The sequence below is a fragment of the Macaca mulatta genome, chromosome Y (assembly GCF_049350105.2).
Source record: "Macaca mulatta isolate MMU2019108-1 chromosome Y, T2T-MMU8v2.0, whole genome shotgun sequence".
Taxonomy (NCBI): Eukaryota; Metazoa; Chordata; class Mammalia; order Primates; family Cercopithecidae; genus Macaca; species Macaca mulatta.
Genome location: NC_133427.1, coordinates 4,895,957 through 4,919,216, shown reverse-complemented (window position 1 = coordinate 4,919,216; position 23,260 = coordinate 4,895,957). Strand labels below are relative to the sequence as shown.

The following is a 23,260-nucleotide window of genomic DNA, read 5'->3' as shown; positions in this document are numbered from 1 at the left end:
AGGTTGCAGTGAGCCAAGATCATGCCACTGTACACCAGTCTGGGTAACAGAGTGAGTGTCTGTCCCAAAAAACAAAACAAAAGACGCAGCCCAAGGCTGAGTGTACTAGCTCACTCCTATAATCCCAGCACTTTGAGAGGTTGAGGAGGGAAGATTCCTTGAGTTCAGGAACTCGATGTATTGACCTGTAGTCCCATCCACTCAGGTAGCTGAGGGGAACTGATCACTTGAGCTTAAGGGGTGGAGGCTACAGTGAGCTGTGGTCAGGCTGCTGCACTCCAGCCTGGGCTACAGAGCAAGACCCTATCTCAAGGAAAAGACACACACACACACACACACACACACACACACACACACACGACACAGCCCAGTTTCCCCTATTAGTGATAGAGAAGGGAAAGAAGAAAGAAGAGAAATGATATTTAGTGGATTAGCTATATCTTGTACTCTCTGTTAAGCCCTTTTGTATAATACCTTATTCAATTCTCACTCTGTTAGAACCCACCTATATTAGTGCCTATATTGAAATTAGTATTTATAGTAGTGGATACAATATCCTTATTTTTACTGCTAAAAGAAACAGGCTGGGAAAATTTTAAACAATTTGCTAGAAACCAAACTCTCAGATCTATCTGCCAAGCACTTTCATTGAGGCCCATAATCTGCCTTACCTTTATCTGAAATACATCTTTCTCTAGGATTCTTTTGGTGGACCCAAATTTTACAAAATGTGATGGTACAGAAGGCAACCCCTGCAAATGTGAGAAAAGCGAGCAGAGGATAACAACAAAGAGGAGTGAAAGAATACCTTCTAGAGTGCTCAGTGCTAAGTGCAGATTGCCCTGCTGCTAATTGTCCTGTTTGCTTTATTGATCCAATGGAAATTTTAGAGCCTAAAGAAATGCAGAAGGGGATCTCATTCAACCCAGTTTCCCTGCTGTGCCTTGAATTTTCCTCTACAACATCCCCTCTAAGTAGTTACTCAGCCTCCACATAGTCAGGGAACAATATGGGAGCAGAGAATCTTTGAGTTATGCAGGGAGCAATGAATAGCTTAGCTTGTCAGGCATTTACCTGACGTGAGAGAGAGTGACAAGATATAATGCTGGGAAACTGTCAGGGGCCAAGTTGTAGAATAATAATAAAAACCATGTCCGTAACCACAGAAGTAATAACAGCAAGCACTTTCTGAGTGTTTTCCATACACTGGGGAGCTTTCTGTGTACTATTTCCCAAATCCTCACGCAATCTTATGACAGTGGCACCATTAGTTTCTTCATTTTGGAGATGAGGGAATCCTAGAGTGATTACAGAAATTTCCCAGGAACACATCACACAAAAGCCAAAAACAGCATTTGGATTCAGACCGGGTGGCTCAGAAGTTGCCTCATTTAAACACTAAACTTCTCTAGAATCCTAATGTTTTGGAAAACTTTGATCTGTAGACCAAATAAGGGTAAAGTTATGTTCTGTCTCAATAAGCTGTCTGGCTATTTCCTCATGAAAACATTTAAATATAGATATTGTAATCATATATCATCTACATTAAAAATTTGCCTATCCCAATTTTCAAACTCTTTCACTGCAGAAATTCACTCTGCTCATCTTCCTACATGGCCAATGCACAAGAAATAACAGAAATTGTGTATCTGGAACATTGGTAATTTTCCTAAGCTTCTCACTACTTCAATTTTTAAAAGAAATTATCCATATTATGGTGGTTAAAAATATTTCTAGGTTCAATATCATATTGAAAGGGGAGCCATTATGTACTCCCAATGACAAACCTTTTACTCTATAGTCAAGCAGAATTATCATTAGCAAGTAACAAGTGTTTTTATATTTTAATGTGCCTCTTCTGTCGGTGTCAAAGCTTTTATATAAAATATAGTATTCAGATCATCAGCAAGAGGTGGTTAATGGCTCTATGGTAAGGAAAACAAAGTGTAGGTAATGGACCACTGGGTCACATCTGAGGGGAAAACCCAGATAGGCCAAGATCAACCTCCTTGGCTGACCCTCATGATTTGGCCTATCCTGGACTGGCTTCACAGGTGCACAGTCAAGCAGCAGCACTGGGTCACATGCTTAGAAGGACCCAGTACTTGCCTTAATATTCTGCTGCCACCATTTTGAAATTCTTGATAAATTTTGAACGATGGGCCCCATTTTTGCACTGTGTTTCCCAAGTTCTGAAGCCAGCCCTCCCCCTTTTAGATTCTCATTCTCTTAGCACCTCCAGTACCACTATTTTTTCCTGGAACCAAAAATGGGCCCATACTCACATGTCCCCTCCTTTGCCTATAATGAATGATCTCTTAGGTCATGTCCACCAATACTTTCCATATGAGAGAATTTCCTGTTACTCTTGGTTCACTTGAGAATGTGAGGGCAATGTAGAAAAAAAAATTTCATTAAGAAACTAGAGGAAACCAAATTTTAAAGCACAAAACAGTGGGTTTCTTAGTCATGCTAGAGCCTAAACACAACTTCACTTGACTGGCACAACGAAGAGGCTACAGAGTCTTGGTTCTTTTACCCAACTCCAGCCTACTTTGCAGGAGGTATGGATACTGGACCAAAGTTCTCACATCAAGCTTTCCCAGTAGAGGCAGTGGCATCAATGCTTGCATTACGGGAATTCTTCATTCCTCCTTTGATTTTCTCTCTAGTTGAGGGCTAATCTTTTTGACCTGGTGCTGGACCACACTCATACATAGCAAACAACCCCAGGAAATCTTTGACCTCCAAGAGAGAGGAACTTTTCAGCATCACCTCCAGTGGTTCCTTGTTGGAGTTCTTATACTGTCTTGTCCTAATTTTGCAGTTAATTTGGCCAGCTTTCCTGCAATTTTTCAAAGCTCTTTGACATTAACCCCTTCCTAGTGCTAGTGGATCAGTCTGAGTGTGTGCATAGGATGATCCAGACCATTCACCTTCTACAAAACTTGTGTCTGAGTCTAGTTGTCCCCAGAGCTGGTATCCTGGAGCAGTCACTAAATTTTTCTAGGGACTGTGAGAGGAGCATATACCAGTTCTCTTCTTTTCCTTTCTTCCAGGTTATTTTTTCCTATCTGAGGGATGTCTACAGCTTAGCTAACTAGCTCGTCATAATTTACTGATATGTACGAAGGCCAGTGACAGAGCAAGCCTGTATCAGCATCTCCAATGGCTTTTTTAGTTCTCTCTGATGCTGGCACTTGCAGAACGCTTCCCAGGGGAAGAAGGTCATGCCATAGTACTTCATCCTTGTATTTACTTTACACCTAAGATAGAAAAAAAATAGGCACAATTTCTACCAAGCAATAAGGATAATGCCAGCGATTTCACCCTTAAGTACATACCCAAAATAACTGAAAGCAAATATTCAGATATACTTGTATACTTCATCATAGCAGCATTATTGATGACAGCCCAAAACTGGAAATAACCCAAATGTCCATCAATAGGATTAATATATCTATATTATGGAATATTATTCAGTCACAAAAAGGAATGAAGTTCTGGCTGGGTGTGGTGACTCATGCCTATAATCCCAGGACTTTGGGAGGCTTGATGTGGGTGGATTACCTGAGGTCACTCAGGAGTTCAAGACGAGCCTGGCCAACATGGTGAAACCCTGTCTCTAATAAAATTACAAAAATTAGCTGGGCATTGTGGTGGGTGCCTGTAATCCCATGTGAAAACTACTAGGGAGGCTGAGGTGGAGAATTGGAACCTGAGAGGTGGAGGTTGCCATGAGCCAAGATATTGCACCACTGCACTCCAGCTGGGTGACAGAGCATGACTCCGTCTTAAAAAAAGAATTTCTAACACATCCTACAACAAATATGACTCTCACATATGTTATACTAGTGAAAGTAGGCAGACACAAAAGATCACATATTGTGTGACTCAGTTTTCATAAAACTACAAGAAAAATTAAATCTACAAGAAATTAGATTAGTGGTTGTCAGAGGGTTGGAGGAAGGAGGAATGGAGAGTGATTGCTTGATGGGTTGGAGTTCCTTTTGGTGATAAAAATGGAACTAGATAGAAATGGTAGTTACACAATACTGTGAATGTACTAAATGACACTAAATTGTTCATTTTGAAATGGTGGAACTTTATTTTACATGAATTTCTTTTCAAAGAAGAATGGAAGGAAAATGAACATTTAAAAAAAAAATTTCTCATTACCCAGACTTTGATTATGGGGAGACAGGAGGAGGGCAGGGGTGCAGTGAGATTCAGGTGATCTTATCTCTTTTTGTGTCATGGCCCTTTTACCATAGAAAATGACATAGTGATACTGGAATTGTTCTTCATGCTAAGCAAACAATAACACACCTGGTTTTGTTGTAGTAGTTGCAGTGATGGTGATGGTGGTGGGTGGTGTATTTTGTTAGTTTTTGTCGTCCAAGAATTGATTTCTCAGATTTGCTTGACTTAAAAACACCTAAATTTACTCATTTATGAAAGTGGCTTCTCCAGCATGTGTATGTATATATTTTTTACTACTTACATTACTTGTTACAAAGCCTAGACATACGGTTGGACATCAAGCTTTCTATTTTTTAATCTAGACACGGACACAATGTTAGTTTAAGTCAGGATGAAACATTTTAGTGTCTGAATTTTATATTTTGCCATCTGTGATTATGTTTGCATGAATGCCTTACTTTTGTAGCTAGAACACTGTGTTTGGTTTTGTGTAATGAAATATTTGGCTGACCTTTGTCTCTAGCTCCTGGGAAGTAGTTTCTAAACACTTGGAATTTCATAAGTGATTGGCGTGTCTTTGTTATTCATAGCGGGCCCCCTGGACCAGGCCTGATTGTTTATAATACTGAGATGGCTTACACTGGACAGTTTATGCTAATTAGATGATTCAGGATAGGGACTGGCTGATTAGAGGGTTAGGGCTTTGAGCTGTAAGATACAAACCCAACCTCTGGAAGGGACAAGGGGAGCTGGAGATTTAAACATATGGCCAATGATTTCATCAATCATAGCTGTGTGAGTCCTCAATAAAATCTTGGTACTCCAAAGCTCAGGTGAGCCTCCTTGGTTGACATTACTCCTTGAGTATTGGCACGCTTTCATGTTGGGAGGATAGCACATCTCTAAAGATGACAGAAGTGTTGCACCTCGAACTCCATCAGACTTCACCTTGTGAATTACTTCTTTGGGCTGATTCTGCTCTATGTCCTTTTACTACAATAAAACTGTAAATGTAAGCATTGCACTGTCTTGAGTTTCTATGTCATTTTAGCAAACTGATGAACTCCAGTGTAGTTATGGGAACATTCCAATTTTTAGCCAGTTGGTTAGAAGACAGAGACAACCCTTGGGATGCTTTAACGAAGGACTGGTATCTGAAGTGATCACAGTCTTCTGGAGGACTGGCCTTAAATTATAAAGTTTAGCTTAACTCTGGGTAGATTACAGAATGAAAATGTGGGAAAAAGTACTCTCTTTTACTAAAACTGTGTAAACCATTCCAAGCCCCCAACCATCTGAACGGACTCTTCCTCTCAGCCAAGGGCATTCCGAAACTAACCTGAAAACTAATTCAGGCCATGATGAGAAGGAAGGGCCAAACATGCCTCATTATACGGCCTTTCCTTTTGAAACTCAGGAAAAGGTGACTAGCATTTATCATCAACATGGACCTTAAGTCTGATAAGAAAAATTTACAATCTATTTGCTCTGAAGCCTGCTATCCAGGGACTCAACTGAATTAAAAAATTTTGGTCTCCACAGTCCTTTATTGTAATGCAAGTATTTTCTTTCTATTGATTCGATGTCTTTAAATAATAACTCTCTCAGTCAATTGCTAATCAGAATATATTTAAAACAGCTGGGTACAGTGGCTCATGTCTATAATCTCAGCACTTTGAGAGTGTGAGGCAGATGAACTGCTTGAGACCAGCATGGACAACAGGCAAGTCCCTATTGCTAGGGGAGACAGAGAGAAGGAGAGAGAGAGAGGAGAGAAAAGAGAGGAGAGAGAAGAGAGACAGAGACAGGGAAGGAGGGAAGGGAAGGGAGGAAGGGAGAAAGGGTGGGAGGGGAAAGAAGGAAGGGAGGAAGGGAGGGAGGGAAGGAAGGAAGGAAGGAAAAAGAAAGAAAGAGATAAAGAAAGAAGAAAGGAGAAAGAGAGAGAAAGAGAGAAGAAAGAAAGAAAGAAAGAAAGAAAGAAAGAAAGAAAGAAAGAAAGAAAGAAAGAAAGAAAGAAAGAAAGAGAAAGAGAGAGAAAGAAAGAAAGAAAAGAGAGAAAGTGAGGAAGAGAGGAAGGAAGGAAGGAGAGAGAAAGACGAAAGAGAGAAAAATTTTAAAATCTACCTAGGAACTGGAAGACCCTGCTTCAAGTTGGCCCACCTTTCAAGATCAAACTACTGTATATCTTATACATATTGATTGATATCTCATATCTCCCTAAAACATAAAAAAGCAGGCTTTACACCAACCACCTTGGGCACATATCATCTGGATCTTGTAAGGCCATGTCACAGGTGTGTCATTAACTTGGGCAAAATAAACTTTCTAAACTGATAGAGATCTGTCTCAGATAAATCTTTGGTTTCACAATTGGTAACCACAAAGGGATTCTGTTTGACTGGAGGCTCCCCTGATATTTGACAAACCTTCTATGGCTGTTTGGTACCAGCTTGAGCTACCCTTATGACTCAAATGAGTAGGACAATTTTCTGAGGCCTGAAAACACCTCACCTCTGGAGAATCTCTGATCTCACAAAATTTGGTCAAGATCATTTTGCTGTACAACTCCTTTTCTGGAGTTTTACTTATTTCCAAAAAGGAAGGCAAGTTTTCCTGCTTCCACCACTGTAGAGAGTGGGAACCCACTATCTGGAATTTTAGATAACTTTTAACAAGGAAGACAAGTGTGAGTTTTGTTTTATTTTATTTCACTTTAAGTTCTGGGATACATGTGCTTAACGTGCCAGTTTGTTACATAGGTATACAGGTGCCATGGTGGTTTGCTGCACCTATCAACCTGTCATCTAAGTTTTAAGCTGAATATGCATTAGGTATTTGTCATAATGCTCTCCCTCCTCTTTCCCTCCACCCCCCAACAGGCCCCAGTGTGTGATGTTCCTCTCGCTGTGTTCATGCATTCTCATTGTTCAACTCCCACTTACAGGTAAGAGCATGCAGTGTTTGGTTTTCTGTTCCAGTGGAAGTTTGCTGAGGATGATAGCTTCCAGCATCATCCATGTCCCTGAAATGGACATGAACTCATTCTTTTTTTATGGCTGCATAGTATTCTATGGTTGTGTATATGCCACATTTTCTTTATACAGTCTTTATATGGGCATTTGGGTTGGTTCCAAGTCTATTCTACTGTAAATAATGTTGCAGTAAACATATGTGTGCATGTTTCCTTATAGATGAATTATTTATAATTCTTTGGGTATATACCCTGTAATAGGAATGCTGGGTCAAATGGTATTTCTGGTTCTAGATCCTTGAGGAATCGCCACACTGTCTTTTACAATGGTTGAACTAATTTACACTCCCACCAACAGTGTAAAAGCATTTGTATTTCTGCACATCCTCTCCAGCAGCTGTTGTTTCCACACTTTTTAATGATCACCATTCTAACTGGTGCAAGATGGTATCTCATTATGGTTTTGATTTGCATTTCTCCAATGGCTTACAATGACTTTTTTCATATGTTTGTTAGTGGCATATGTCTTCTTTTGAGAAGGATCTGTTCATATCCCTTTCCCACTTTTTTTTTTTTTTTTTTTTTTTTTTTTTTGAGACGGAGTCTCGCTCTGCCACCCAGGCTGGAGTGCAGTGGCCGGATCTCAGCTCACTGCAAGCTCCGCCTCCCGGGTTCACGCCATTCTCCTGCCTCAGCCTCCTGAGTAGCTGGGACTACAGGCGCCCGCCACCGCGCCCGGCTAGTTTTTTGTATTTTTTAGTAGAGACGGGGTTTCACCGTGTTAGCCAGGATGGTCTCGATCTCCTGACCTCGTGATCCACCCGTCTCGGCCTCCCAAAGTGCTGGGATTACAGGCTTGAGCCACTGCGCCCGGCCCCCTTTCCCACTTTTTAATGAAGTTGTGTTTTTATTTTCTTATAAATTTGTTTAAGTTCCTTGTAGATTCTAGATATTAGACTTTTGTCAGATGAATAGATTGTAAAAATTTTCTCCCATTCTGTAGGTTGCCTGTTCACTCTGACAATAGTTTCTTTTGTTAACAAGAAGCTCTTCAGCTTAAATAGATCCCATCAATTGATTTTGGCTTTTGTTGCAATTGCTTTTGGTGTTTCAGTCATGAAATCTTTGCCCATGCCTATTGCCTCAGTTTTCTTCTAGAGATTTTATGGCTTTAGGTTTATATTTAAGTCTTTAATTAATCTTGAGTTAATGTCTGTACAAAGTGTTAGAAAAGGGCCCAGTTTGTTTTCTGCACACAGCTAGCCAGTTTTTCCAGTACCATTTATTAAGCAGGAAATTCTTTCCCCTTTGCTTATTTTTCTCAGGTTTGTTGAAGATCACTTGGTTGTAGATGTGTGGTGTTATTTTTGAGGCCTCTGTTCTGTTCCATTGGTCTGTATATCTGTTATGGTACAAGTAACATGATGTTCTGGTTGCTGTAGACTTGTAGTATAGCTTGATGTCACGTAACGTGATGCCTCCAGCTTTGTTCTTTCTGCTTAGGATTGTCTTAGCAATACTGGCTCTTTTTTCATTCCATATGAAACTTAAAGTACTTTCTTCTAGTTCTGTGAAGAAAGCTAATGATACCTTGATGGGAATAGCACTGAATCTATAAATTACTTTGGACAGAAAGGCCATCTTGATGATATTCATTCTTCCTATCTGTGATCATGGAATTTTTTTTCCCGTGTTTGTGTCCTCTCCACTGCAGTTCTCCTTGAAGAGGTTTTTCACGTCCCTTGTAAGTTGTATTCCTAGGTATTTTATCCTTTTTGTGGCAATTGTAAATGGCAGTTCACTCACTATTTAACTGTCTGTTTGTCTATTATTAGTGTGTAGAAATGCTTGTGATTTTTGCACATTTTGTATTTTGAGACTGCTGAAGTTGCTTATCAGCTTAAGGAGTTTGGGGGCTGAGACTATGGGGTTTTCTAAATATCGAATCATGTCATCTGCAAACAGAGGTGATTTGACTTCCTCTCTTCCTATTTGAATATCTTTATTTGTTCATCTTGCCTGATTGTTCTGGCCAGAGTGTCCAATACTATGTTGAATAGGAGTGGTGAGAGAGGGCATCCTTGTCTTGTGCCACTTTTCAATTCCAGCTTTTGCCCATTCAGTATATTGGCTTTCAGTTTGTCATAAATAGCGCTTATTATTTTGAGATATAGTCTATCAATACCTAGTTTTTGAATGAAGGGCTGTTGAATTTTGTCAAAGTCCTTTTCTGCATGTATGAGATAATCATGTGGTTTTTATCTTTGGTTCTGTTTATGTGATGGATTACAGTTATTGATTTATGTATGTTGACCTAGGCTTGCATCTTACGGATGAAGCTGACTTGATGGTGGTGGATAAGCTTTTTGATGTGTTGCTGGATTCAGTTTGCCAGTATTTTATTAAGGATTTTCGCATTGATGTTCATCAGAGTTATTGGCCTGGAATTTTGTTTTCTTGTGCCTCTGCCAGGTTTTGGAATTGCTAGGCTCATAAAATTAGTTAGAGAGGATTCCCTCTTTTTCTATTTTTTTGGGAATAGCTTCAGAAAGAATGGTACCAGCTCCTCTTTGTACCTCTGGTAGAATTCAGTCCTGTAAATCCATCTTGTGCTGGACTTGTTTGGTTGGTGGGCTATAATTAATGCCTCAGTGTCAGAACCTCTTATTGGATTATTGAGGGATTCGACTTCTTGATGGTTTAGTCTTGGAAGGATGTATGTGTCCAGGAATTCATCCATTTCTTCCAGATTTTCTAGTTTATTTGCCTAGAGGTGTTTATAGTATTATCCGATGGTAGTTTTTGTTTCTGTGGGATCAGTGGTGATATCCCCTTTATCATTTTTTCTTGTGTCTATTTGATTCTTCTCCTTTTATTTATTAGTCTGGCTAGCAGTCTATCTATTTTGTTAATGTCTTCAAAAAAACAGCTCCTAGACTCACAGAATTTTAAATGGTTTTCCATGTCTCTATTGCCTTCAGTTCTGCTCTGATCTTAGTTATTTCTTGTCTTCTTTTAGCTTTTGAATTTGTTTGCTCTTGTTTCTCTAGTTATTTTAATTGGGATGTTACAGTGTCAATTTAGTGCTATAAACTTCTCTCTAAATGCTGCTTTAGCTGTGTTCCAGAGATACTGGTATGTTGTCTCTTTGTTCTCATTGATTTCAGAGAACTTCGTTAATTCTGCCTTAATTTCATTATTTAACAAATATTCAGGAACAGGTTATTCTGTTTTCAAGTAGTTGTACACTTTTGAGTGAGTTTCTTAATCCTGAGTTCTAATTTGATTGTACTGTGGTCTGAGAGACAGTTTGTTACGATTTCCATTATTTTGCATTTGCTGAGGAGTATTTTACTTCCATTTATGTGGTCCATTTTAGAATAAGTGTTAAAGTGGTGCTGAGAAGAATGTATATTCTGCTGATTTGGGGTGGAGAGTTCTGTAGATGTCTATTAGGTTCATTTGGTCCAGAGCTGAGTTCAAGTCCTAATTATTCTTGTTAATTTTCTGTCTTGTTGATCTGAATAATTGACAGTGGGGTACTAAAGTCTTCCACTATTATTGTGTGGGAGTGTAAGTCTCTTTGTAGGTCTCTAAGAACTTGTCTTATGAATCTGGGTGCTCCTGTATTCGGAGCATATATATTTAGGATAATTAGCTCTTGCTGCATTGATCCCCTTACAGTTGTGTAATGCCATTCCTTGTCTTTTTTCATCTTTGTTGGTTTAAAGTCTGTTTGCAGTGACTGGTACTGGTTTTTCCTTTTCGCACTTAGTGCTTCCTTCAAGAGCTCTTGTAGGGCAGACCTGGTGGTGACAAAATCCCTCAGCATTTGCTTGTCTGGAAAGGATTTTATTTCTCTTTCACTTACGAAGCTTAGTTTGGCTGGATATAAAATTCTGGGTTTAAAATTCTTTTCTTTAAGAATGGTGAATATTGGCCCCACTGTCTTCTGATTTGTATGGTCTATGCAGAAAGATCTGTTGTTAGTCTGATAAACTTCACTTCGTATGTAGCCTAACGTTTCTTTCTGGTTGCCTTTTCCTTTTTTTTTTTTTTTTTACCTTGCAGAATGTGACAATTACGTGTCTTGAGGTTGGTGTTCTTGAGAGGTATCTTAGTGGTATTCTCTGTATTTCCTGAATGTTAATGTTGACCTGTCTTGCTGGGTTGGCGAAGTTCTCCTGGATAATATCCTGAAAAGTGTTTTTTAACCTGGTTCCATTCTCCCTGTCACTTTCAGGGACCCCAATCAATCATATGTTTGGTCTTTTCACATAGCCTCATATTTCTTTTGTTTGTCTCTTTTAATTTGTTTTATCTAATCTTGTCTTCATGCTTTCTTTCACTGAACTGATCTTCAATCTCTGATATGCTTTTTTCTACTTGATGGATTCTGTTATTCATACTTTTATTTGCTTCACCATGTCCTCATGCTCTGTTTTTCAGCTCTCTTGAGTCATTTATGTTTTTCTCTAAACCGGTTATTGTAGTTAGCAGTTCCTGTAACCTTTCGTCAAGGTTCTTACTTCTTTGCATTGGTTTAGAACATGCTTCTTTAGCTCAGAGGAGTTTGTTATTACCCATTCTCTGAAGTCTACTTCTGTCAAATCATCAAACTCTTTCTCTTTTTAGTTTTGTTCCTTTGCTGGAGAGGAGTTGCAAACATTTGGAGGAGAAAAGGCATTCTGATTTTTGGAAATTTCATCATTTTTGTACTGGTTTTTCCTCATCTCTGTGTATTTATCTACCTTTGATCTTTGAGGCTGATGATCTTTGGATGGGGTTTCTGTGTGTAGTGGGGTCCTTTTTGTTGATGTTAATATTGTCACTTTCTATTTGTTAGTTTTTCTTCTAGCAGTCAAGCACCTCTTCTGCACGTCTAGCAGTCAAGCCCCTCTTCTGCAGGTCTGGAACTCCACTCCAGACCCTATTTGCCTGGGTATCACCAGTGGAGGCTACAGAACAGCAAAGATTCCTGCCTTCTCCTTCCTCTAGCAGCTTCATCCCTGAAGAAGGCCCATGCCAGATGCCAGCTGTAGCTCTCCCATATGACATGGCTGTTAATCACTGTGGCCCCCTTTAGCCTTGGTAATGGCAGACGCCCCTCCCCACACCAAGCTTGAGCATCCCGGGTCGACTTCAGACTGCTCTACTGGCAGTAAGAATTTCCAGACAGTGCTTCTTAACTTGCTGGTGTCCATGGGAGTGTGGCCCCTGAGCATGACTACTTGCCTCCCTGGCTTCAGCCTCCTTTCTACGGGAGTGAAGGGTTCTGTCTCACTGGGGTTCCAGGCACCAGTGGGGTATGAAAAAAAAGAAAAAGCCTGCAGCCAAATTAGTGTCTGCCCCAATGGCTGCCCAGTTTTGTGCCTGAAACCCAGGGCCCTAATGGTAGAGGCACACGAGGGAATCTCCTGGCCTACAGATTACAAAAGCAGTGGGAGAAACGTAGTATCTGGGCCAGATAGTAGGGTCACTTATGACTTCCCTTGGCTAGGGGAGGGAGGTCCCTGGCTCCTTGCACTTTGCAGGTGAGGCAATGCCCCACTCTGCTTCTTCTCACCCTCCATGGGTTGCACCCACGGCCTAACCAATCCTAGTGAGATGAACAGGGTATTTCCTTGTTCATCAGCATCAACATTTCCTTAGTTGGAAATGCACAGATCTCCTTCCATCTGCATTGGTTTTGCTGGGAGCTGCAGACTGGAGTTGTTCCCATTCAAACATCTTGCCGCAAACCTCCCAAGTGTGAGCATTTTATACTACTTTTAAGAATGTAAAGAGCAGCTTTGAGTCTTGATTACTAGGTAAGTAACACAAATGGGGTGTGTATCTTGGAAATTCTCCTTCAGGATTAAAACTTAAAATTGAGAACCAGCTTGTCTTAATTTCTCATCACCATTAGAGTGCTCAGAAATCACATTTCTGGGTTTTTATTGTTGTAGTCATCTTTTTATTATTGGATTTGACCAATTGTACCTAACTTGGTCAAATTTGAATAAGAATTCCAAATTACAAGGAACAAGACTTCTTAAGTGGCTAACATTCCTTACAGCAGAAAAACAGAACAAGACAAAACAAAATTGTTTGTTTTCTGTTTGCTTCTTAAAACATTTTTTTATTTACATAGGTTATTGGGGAACAGGTGGTGTTTCGTTAATAAGTTATTTAGTTGTGATTTGTGAGATTTTGATGCACCCATCACCTGAGGAGTATACACTACCCCTATGTTTAGTCCTTTATCCCTTACCTGCTTCCTATTGTTTTCCCTAGAGTCCCGAAAGTCCGCCGTGTCATTCTTACGTCTTTGTGTCCTCATAGCTTAGCTCCCACTTAGGAATAGGAACACATGATGTTTGGTTTTCCATTCCTGAGTTACTTTACTTAGAATAATAAATTGCAATCTCTTCCAGGTTGCCATTTATTTATTCTTTTTTATGGATAAGTAGTAGATAGATAGATAGATAGATAGATAGATAGATAGATAGATAGATAGATAGATAGATAGAACACAGTGTCTTTATCCACTCATTGATTGATGTGCATTTGGTTTTGTTCCACGTTTTGGCAATTGCCAATTGTACTGCTACAAACATGCATGCCCAAGTATCTTTTTTGTATAATCACTTCTTTTCCTCTGGGTAGATACCCAGTAGTGGGATAGCTGGATCAAATGGCGGTTCTACTATTACTTCTTTAAGGAATATCCACACTGTTTTTCATACTGGTTGTGCTACTTTACATTTTCACCAGCAGTATAGAAGTGGTCCCTGTTCACTGCATTCATGCAAAGATCAACTGTTTCTTTTTATTGTTTTATTATGGCCTTTCTTTCAGGAGTTCGGTGGTATCACGTTGTGATTTTGATTTGTATTTCCCTGAATATTAGTGATGTTGAGCATTTTTATATAGTTATTGACCATTTGTATATTTTCTTTTGAGAACTGTCTATTCATGTCCTGAACCCACTTTTTGATGGGATTGTTTGTTTGTTTTCTTACTAATTTGTTTGAATTCATTGTAGATCCTGGATATTAGTTCTTTGTCAGATGTATAGATTGTGAAGATTTTCTCCCACTCTGTTGTCTTGTTTCTCCCACACAGTTGTCTGTGTGCTCTGCTGACTGTTCCTTTTATTGTATGAAACTTCTTCAGTTTAACTAAGTCTCAGCTATTTATCTTTTTTAATTGCATTTGCTTGTGGGGTTTTGGTTATGAAATACTTGCTAAAGCCTATGTCTAGAATAGCTTTTACAATGTTATTGCTTAGATTTTTTATAGTTTCAGGTATTTGATTTAGGTCCCTAATCCATCTTGAGTTGACTTTTGTATAAGGTAAGAGACGAGGATCCAGTTTTATTCTGCTACATGTGGCTAGCCAATTATCCCAGCACCATTTGTTTAAGAGGGTGTCCTTTCTGCACTTCATGTTTTTGCTTGCTTTGTGGAAAATCAGTTGGCTTTAAGTATTTGGGTTTATTTCTGGGTTCTCTATTTTGTTCCATTGGTTTATATGCCTATTTTTATATCCGTACCTTGCTGTTCTGGTGACTATGGCCTTATGGTATAGTTTGAAATTAGGTAATATGATGCCTTCAGATTTGTTATTTTCCTTAGGCTTGCTTTGGATATATGAGCTTTTTTTTTTTTTTTTTTTTTTTTTTTTGGATTCCATATGGATTTTAGAATTATTTTTTCTAGCTCTGTGAAGAATGATGATGGTACTTAGACGGGAATTGCGTTGAATTTGTAGATTTCTTTAGGCAGTATAATTATTTTCACAGTATTGGTTCTACCCATCCATGAGCATGGGATGTATTTCCATTTATTTGTGTTTATAATCTTTTTCAGCAGTGCTTTGTAGATTTCCTTGTAGAGGTCTTTTACCTCCTTGGTTAGGTATATTCTGAAGTATTTTATTTTTGTAGCTATTGTAAAAGGGGTTGAGTTATTGACTTGATTCTCATTTTGGTTCCTGTTGGTACAAAGAAGACCTGGTGGGTTTTGTACATTAGTTTTGCATCCAGAAATTTTGCTGAATTCTTTTGTCAGTTCTAGAAACTTTCTGGAGGAGTCTTTAGGGTGTTCTAGGTAAACAACCACATCATCAGCAAACAGTGACAGTTTCACTTCCTGTCTCCAATTTACATGCCCTTTATTATTTTCTCTTGTCTGAATGCCCTAGCAAGAACTTCCAATACTGTGTTGAAGAGGAGTGGTGACAGTGGACATCCTTGTCTCATGCAAGTTCTCAGAGGGAATGCTTTTTACTTTTCCCCATTCAGTATTATGTTGTCTGTGAGTTTATCATAGATGGCTCTTATTACACTGAGGTGTGTCCCTTCTATGGAGATATTGCTGAGGGTTATAAGCATAAAGGGATGCTGAGTTTTATGGAATGATTTTTCTGCATTTATTGAGAAAATACTGATTTTTGTTTTTAATTCTGCTTATGTGTTGTATTACATTTATTGACTTGCATACATTAAACCATCTCTGCGTCACTGGTATGAAACCCACTTGATTGTGGTGGATTTTTAAAACATATTGTTGGATTTGGTTTGCTAGTATTTTGTTAGGAATTTTAGCATCTGTGTTCATAAGGGATATTGGTCTTCTTTATCCCTGTATTCATTATGGATATTTGTTCATTAATGATATTAGTTTATTTTACGGTTGTGTCCTTTGTGGTATTCTGTTAATACTGGATTCATAGAGTGATTTAGGTAGGGTTTTATCTTTATCTTGTGGAATAGTGTCAATAATATTGGTACCAATTATTCTTTAAATGTGTGGTAGCATTCTGCCGTGATTGCGACTGGTTCTGGGATTTTTCATTTTGGTAATCTTTAAATTACCATTTAAATCTCATTGTTTGTCATTCATCTGTTTAGGTATCAAATTCTTCCTGATTTAAGCTAGATGGGTTGTATCTTTTTAGGAATTTATCCAGGTTTTTTAGTTTACGTGCATAAAGGTGTTCACAGTAGCCTTCAATAATCCTTTGTATTTCTGTGGTGTCAGTTGTAATATCTCCTGTATCAATTCTTGTTCAGCTTATTTAGATATCCTCTCTTCTTCTATTTTTGTTAATCTTGCTAATGGTCTATCAAAGAAACAGCTTTTTTTGTTTGTTTGTTTATCTTTTGTTTGTTCATTTGTTTCAATTTCATTTAGTTCTGCTCTGATCTTAGTTATTTCCTTTCTTCTGCTGGGTTTGGGTTTGGTTTGTTTTTGTTTCTCTAGTTCCTTGAGGTTTGACCTTAAATATTTTCATGTAGACATTTAGGGTTGTGAATTTTTTCTTAGCACCACCTTTACTGTATTCTAGAGGTTTTGATAGACTGTGTCAATATGTCATTCAGTTCAAAAATTTTTTTAGTTTCTATCTTGATCCTTCTGGAGTAGATTTCCAGTTCTATTCCACTGTGCTCTGAGAATGTGCTTGATATAATTTTACCTTTCTTAAATTTATTGAGACTCATTTTGTGGCCTATCATATGGTCTGTCTTGGAGGATGTTCCAAGCAATGCTGAATAGAATGTATAGTCTGCAGTTGTTGAATGAAATGTTCTGTATATATCTTTTAAGTCTATTTGTTTCAGAGAATAGTGTAAATCCATTATCTTTGTTAACTTTCTCTCTTGATGACCTGGCTAGTGCTGTCAGTGGTGTGTTGAAGTCCCCCACTATTATTGTGTTGCTGTCTATCTCTTTTTTTAGGTCTATTAGGAATTGCTTTATAAATTTACAAGCTGCAGTGTTAGGTGCATATATGTTCAGAATTGTGATATTTTCCTTTTGGACAAAGATTATATTATTTGTAATGTCCCTCTTTGTCTTTTTACACTGCTGTTGCTTTAAAGTTTTTTGTTTGTTTGTTTGTTTGTTTTGTCTGATATAAGAATAGGTACTTCTGCTCACCTTTGGTGTCCATTTGCATAAAATGCCTTTTTCCACCCATTTACCTTAAGTTTATGTGAGTCATTATATATTAAGTGAGCCTCTTTAGGGCAGCAGATAGTTGGTTAATGAATTATTTTTCTTTCTTTTTTTTTATTATTAAACTTTAAGTTCTAGGGTACATGAGCATAATGTGCAGGTTTGTTACATATGTATACTTGTGCCACGTTGGTGTGCTGCACCCATCAACTCGTCAGCACCCATCAACTCATCATTTACATCAGGTATAACTCCCAATGCAAACCCTCCCTCGCCCTCCCCATAATAGGCCCCGCTGTGTGATGTTCCCTTTCCCAAGTCCAAGTGATCTCATTATTCAGTTCCCACCTATGAGTGAGAACATGCGGTGTTTGGTTTTCTGTTCTTGCGATAGTTTGCTGAGGATGATGGTTTCCAGCTGCATCCATGTCCCTACAAAGGACACAAACTCATCCTTTTTTATGGCTGCATAGTATTCCATGGTGTATATGTGCCACATTTTCTTAATCCAGTCTGTCACTGATGGACATCTGGGTTGATTCCAAGTCTTTGCTATTGTGAATAGTGCTGCAATAAACATACGTGTGCATGTGTCTTTATAGCAGCATGATTTATAATCCTTTGGGTATATACCCAGTAATGGGATGGCTGGGCCATATGGTACTTCTAGTTCTAGATCCTTGAGGAATCGCCATACTGTTTTCCATAATGGTTGAACTAGTTTACAATCCCACCAACAGTGTAAAAAGTGTTCCTATTTCTCCACATCCTCTCCAGCACCTATTGTTTCCTGACTTTTTAATGATTGCCATTCTAACTGGTGTGAGATGGTATCTCATTGTAGTTTTGATTTGCATTTCTTTGATGGCCAGTGATGATGAGCATTTTTTCATGTGTCTGTTGGCTGTATGAATGTCTTCTTTTGAGAAATGTCTGTTCATATCCTTTGCCCACTTTTTGATGGGGTTGTTTGTTTTTTTCTTGTAAATTTGTTTGAGTTCTTTGTAGGTTCTGGATATTAGCCCTTTGTCAGATGAGTAGATTGAAAAAATTTTCTCCCATTCTGGAGGTTGCCTGTTCACTCTGATGGTAGTTTCTTTTGCTGTGCAGAAGCTCTTTAGTTTAATTAGATCCCATTTGTCAACTTAGGCTTTTGTTGCCATTACTTTTGGTGTTTTAGACATGAAGTCCTTGCCCATGCCTATGTCCTGAATGGTATTACCTAGGTTTTCTTCTAGAGTTTTTATGGTATTAGGTCTAACATTTAAGTCTCTAATCCATCTTGAATTAATTTTCGTATAAGGAGTAAGGAAAGGATCCAGTTTCAGCTTTCTACTTATGACTAGCCAATTTTCCCAGCACCGTTTATTAAATAGGGAATCCTTTCCCCATTTCTTGTTTTTGTCAGGTCTGTCAAAGATCAGATGGCTGTAGATGTGTGGTATTATTTCTGAGAGCTCTGTTCTGTTCCATTGGTCTATATCTCTGTTTTGGTACCAGTACCATGCTGTTTTGGTTACTGTAGCCTTGTAGTTAGTTTGAAGTCAGGTAGCATGATGCCTCCAGCTTTGTTCTTTTGACTTAGGATTGTCTTGGCAATGCGGGGTCTTTTTTGGTTCCATATGAACTTTAAAGCAGTTTTTTCCAATTCTGTGAAGAAAGTGATTGGTAGCTTGATGGGGATGGCACTGAATCTATAAATTACCTTGGGCAGTATGGCCATTTTCACGATATTGATTTCTTCCTATCCATGAGCATGGTATGTTCTTCCATTTGTTTGTGTCCTCTTCTATTTCACTGAGCAGTGGTTTGTAATTCTCCTTGAAGAGGTCCTTTACATCCCTTGTAAATTGGATTCCTAGGTATTCTATTCTCTTTGAAGCAATTGTGAATGGAAGTTCATTCATGACTTGGCTGTCTGTCTGTTACTGGTGTATACGAATGCTTGTGATTTTTGCACATTAATTTTGTATCCTGAGACTTTGCTGAAGTTGCTTATCAGCTTAAGGAGATTTTGGGCTGAGACAGTGGGGTTTTCTAAATATACAATCATATCATCTGCAAACAGGGACAATTTGACTTCTTCTTTTCCTAACTGAATACCCTTGATTTCTTTCTCTTGCCTGATTGCCCTAGCCAGAACTTCCAACACTATGTTGAATAGGAGTGGTGAGAGAGGGCATCCTTGTCTTGTGCCAGTTTTCAAAGGCAATGCTACTTCTTTAGCTACTTCTTTAGCTACTTCTGCTCACCTTTGGTGCCCATTTGCATAAAATGCCTTTTTCCACCCATTTACCTTAAGTTTATGTGAGTCATTATATATTAAGTGAGCCTCTTTGGGGCAGCAGATAGTTGGTTAGTGAACTATTTTTCATTCTGCCATTCTCTATCTTTAAATTAGAGCATTTAGGCCATTTATATTTAATGTTAGTATTGAGATATGAGATACTGAAGCAGGGAATGTAAAAAAGAAGAAAACAAAACAAAACAAGTATTCTGTACTAGGCTGACTCACTCTAAGGCCCAGTGATAAGCAAGACTCTAGAAGGACTCTGGCAGCACTATCAGCAGAGCCAGGGCCCAGAAGGAATGGGCTTCAGGAGCAGAGATGACAAAAACAAGTTTTTCTTGTCAGTTTCCCTTCTATGAAATTACCTCCCCATACCATTATTCTTTATTCTGCTCTCATAACTATTTTTGTAATTGCTTCTCCAAGATTGTAAGGATTTTGTAAGTTCCTGTTTTCTCACCTGTGCAGTATGGTGAAGGTATAAGACATGACTAAGTGGCAACACCTGTCACTCTTTGATAAACTGCCTTTGTTCTGCTTCTATAAGCTTGCTTGCCCACCCTGCCTGCAAATTTCCCATCACTAGCTGGACAACCCCCTTCGGTTGCATGTATAAAAGTCAAGCCCTGTCTTTGTTTGAGACTCAGCCTCTGGATGTTAATCCTCTGGGCCAGTGCACCTAAGTGAAGCCTCCAGTTTACGAAAGAGGTGTTAGCTTTTTTAAATCCCGTTTTACCCATTGATATCTCTTATCCCTTAATTCCTGCAACAGTACCATTTCATTAATTGTGCTTTTTTCACTGCACATCTTTTTTTTTAAATTTTTTTTATGACCTGCGAGATTTATGCTTAAAGGGGTCCTGTTTTGATGCATTTTCAGGATGTTACAAGATTTAGAGCTCCTTTAGCAGTTCTCAATAGTAGTGAATTCTCTCAGCATTTGTTTATCTGAAAATCACTGTATCTTTCCTTCATAATGGAGTTTACTTTTTCTAGAAACAAAATTCTTGACTCCTAATTGTTTTATTTAAGAAAGCTGAAAATAGGACCCCATGCCTTGTAGCTTACAAGGTTTCTGCTGAGAAATCTGCTGTTAATCTGTCAGGTTTTCATTTACATTGTAACTGATGCTTTAATCTCACAGCCTTTAAGATTATTTCCTTCATCTTAACTTTAGATAACCTGGTGACAGTGTGCATGACTGATGATCTTATTGTGATGAATTTCCTGGGTGTTCTTTGTTCATCTTGTATTTCGATGTCTAGGTCTGTAGTGAGCCTGGGGAAGTTTTCTTCAATTATACCCCCAAATATATTTTCCAAACTTTCAGATTTCTTCCTCAGGAATGCCAGTTATTCTTAAGTTTAGTCATTCAACATAATCTCAGACTTCTTGGAGGCTTTGTTCATATTGTCTTATTCTTTTTTCTTTGTCTTTGTTGGATTGGGTTAATTCAAAGACCTTGTCTTCAAGCTCTAAATTTGTTTCTTCTACTTGTTTGATTCTATTACTGAGCCTTTCCAGAGCATTTTACATTTCTATAAGTTTATTCATTGTTTCCTGAGGTTTTTTTTTTTTAATTTATGCTGTCTATTTCACTGAATATGTCTCCTTTCACTTCTTATATTTTTTATATCTTTACATTGGGTTTTGTTTTCTTCTGGTGACTCCCTGAATAATTTAATAACTATCCTCTTGAATTCATTTTAAAGTAAATCAGGAATTTATTCTTGGCTTGGATCCATTGCTGGTGAGCTACTGTAATTTGCAGGGGTGGAGGGGCGGGTGCTTGATAACCTTGTTTTGTTATATTAGCAGAGTTTGTTTCCTCATTCATTCTTATCTGGATAAGCTCTGTCAGAGAGAGTATAGGTCTCAAAGCTGTTGTTTAGATTCTTTTGTCCCATGGTGTTGGGAATAGGCCCCCAATTATGGCCAATAACTGCCTCCCAAACTGGTCATAAACAAAATCTCTGCAGCACTGTGACATGTTCATGATGGCCAGGATGCCCACGCTAGAAGGTTGTAGGTTTACCAGAATTAGGGCAATGAACACCTGGCCCACCCAGAGCCAAAAACCGCTTAAAGGCATTCTTAAACCACAAACAATAGCAGGAGTGATCTGTGCCTTAAGGACATGCTCCTGCTGCAGATAACTAGCCAAACCCATACCTTTACTTCAGTCCTTCCCTTTATTTCCCACAAGAAATACATTTAGTTAATCTATAGTCTATATAAACAATAGTTATCACTGGCTTGCTGTCAATAAATTTGTGGGTAAATCTCTGTTCAAGGCTCTCAGCTCTGAAGATTGTGAGATCCCTGATTTCTCACTCCACACCTCTATATTTCTCTGTGTGTATATTTTATTCCTCTAGTGTCACTGGGTTAGGGTCTGCTTGACTGAGCTGGTTTTGGCAAGTGGTGTCCATACATGGGGGCTTGAATCCAGGTTGAAGGGTTGCAGGAGTGATGGTTGGAGAACATGGAACTAAGCTGGAGGACACCCAAGTACTCTTAAAGCAATCCCAATGATGAGTAAGAAGGGGAGCTTAGAAGCATCAGGGTAGCAATGGAACAAGTGTGGGCTCTGGTTTGTTCCACTTTAGAACCTTTTCATACTGATGAGGAGGAGGAAGGAGAGTATAATGAAATAACAGAGGAGGTGATAGAGCAGGTTTGTTTGCCCACTAAAGCTAAAGTGGTAAAGGAGGCAGAAGTTCATCCCTACTCTTCTGCACCCCCTCATTATTATTTTGAAGAAAAAGAGTGGCCTGACCCTCCAGAGATTTCTTTTCCAGAAGACACTGGGCAAAAAATAGTTGGCGTTGTGACTGTTCGAGCAGCATCTCTAGCAACTGTTCTTAGTTCTGTTCAGGCAGAAATCCAGCAAGCTAGATGAGAGAGTGATTTAGAGGCTTGGCAGTTCTCTGTTAGGATACACACACCTGATCAACAGTGAAATATTACAGCTACATTTGAGCGTTTTTCCTTTCAAATTACTGAAAGAATTTAAAGAAGCTATGAATCAGTATGGGCCAGGTTCTCCTTTTGTAATGGGGCTGTTAAAGAATGTTGCTGTTTTCAGTCAGATGATTCCTACTGACTGGGACACTCTTACTCAAACTTGTCTAATTCCTGCTCAGTTCTTACAATGTAAAACTTGATGGGCAGATGAAGCTTCCATTCAGGATGCTTGCAATGCCTAGGCCCAACCTTAAATTAATATAACTGCAAACCAACCTTTAGGGTTCAGCAGCTGGACTGGTTTAGATGCACAATGGTCATGCAGGATGATGCCATAAAACAGGTTACAGGAGTGTGCTTTAGAGGTTGGGGGGGGAAAATCACTTCAGGTGGAGAATAATACCCTTCCTTTAGTGCAATAAAACAGGGACAAAAAGAACCATACATGGATTTTATAGCTCAATTACAGAAGTCTCTTAAAAAGGTGAATGCAGATTTGGATGCTCAGGATATAGTGTTGCAGTTATTAGCATTTGACAATGCTAATCCCAGTTACCAGGCTGCTCTGCCACCTATTAGAGGGAAAGCACATTTAGTTGATTATATCAAGGCTTGTGATGGTATCGGAGGTAATCGCATAAAGCTACTTTGTTGGCACAGGCAATGGCAGGACTGAGTGGATAAAGGAAATGCTCCATTTCTTGGAGCTTATTTTAACTGTGGGAAGCACGGTCATACTAAAAAAATTTTAAAAATTTTTTAAAAATAGAAAAAATGAGCGAGTCAGGCTGCCAGATAGGGGAAAAAAGAAAACTGCTGAGCCTGAAATATGTCCAAAATGTAACAAAGGAAAACATTGGGCTAATCCGTGTCACTCCAAGTTT

General features: G+C 38.8%; 1 long non-coding RNA gene across 1 annotated transcript in view; it reads right to left on the bottom strand.

Moving 5' to 3' along the window:
* Positions 1 to 3,139: 3,139 nt before the first annotated feature.
* The window catches only part of LOC114676245 (uncharacterized), a 56,292-nt gene continuing 36,171 nt past the window's right edge, over positions 3,140 to 23,260 (bottom strand). Inside the window, exon 3 of the long non-coding RNA XR_003727125.2 lies at positions 3,140 to 3,266. This is a non-coding gene — a long non-coding RNA (uncharacterized LOC114676245). The remainder of the gene's footprint in view (positions 3,267 to 23,260) is intronic.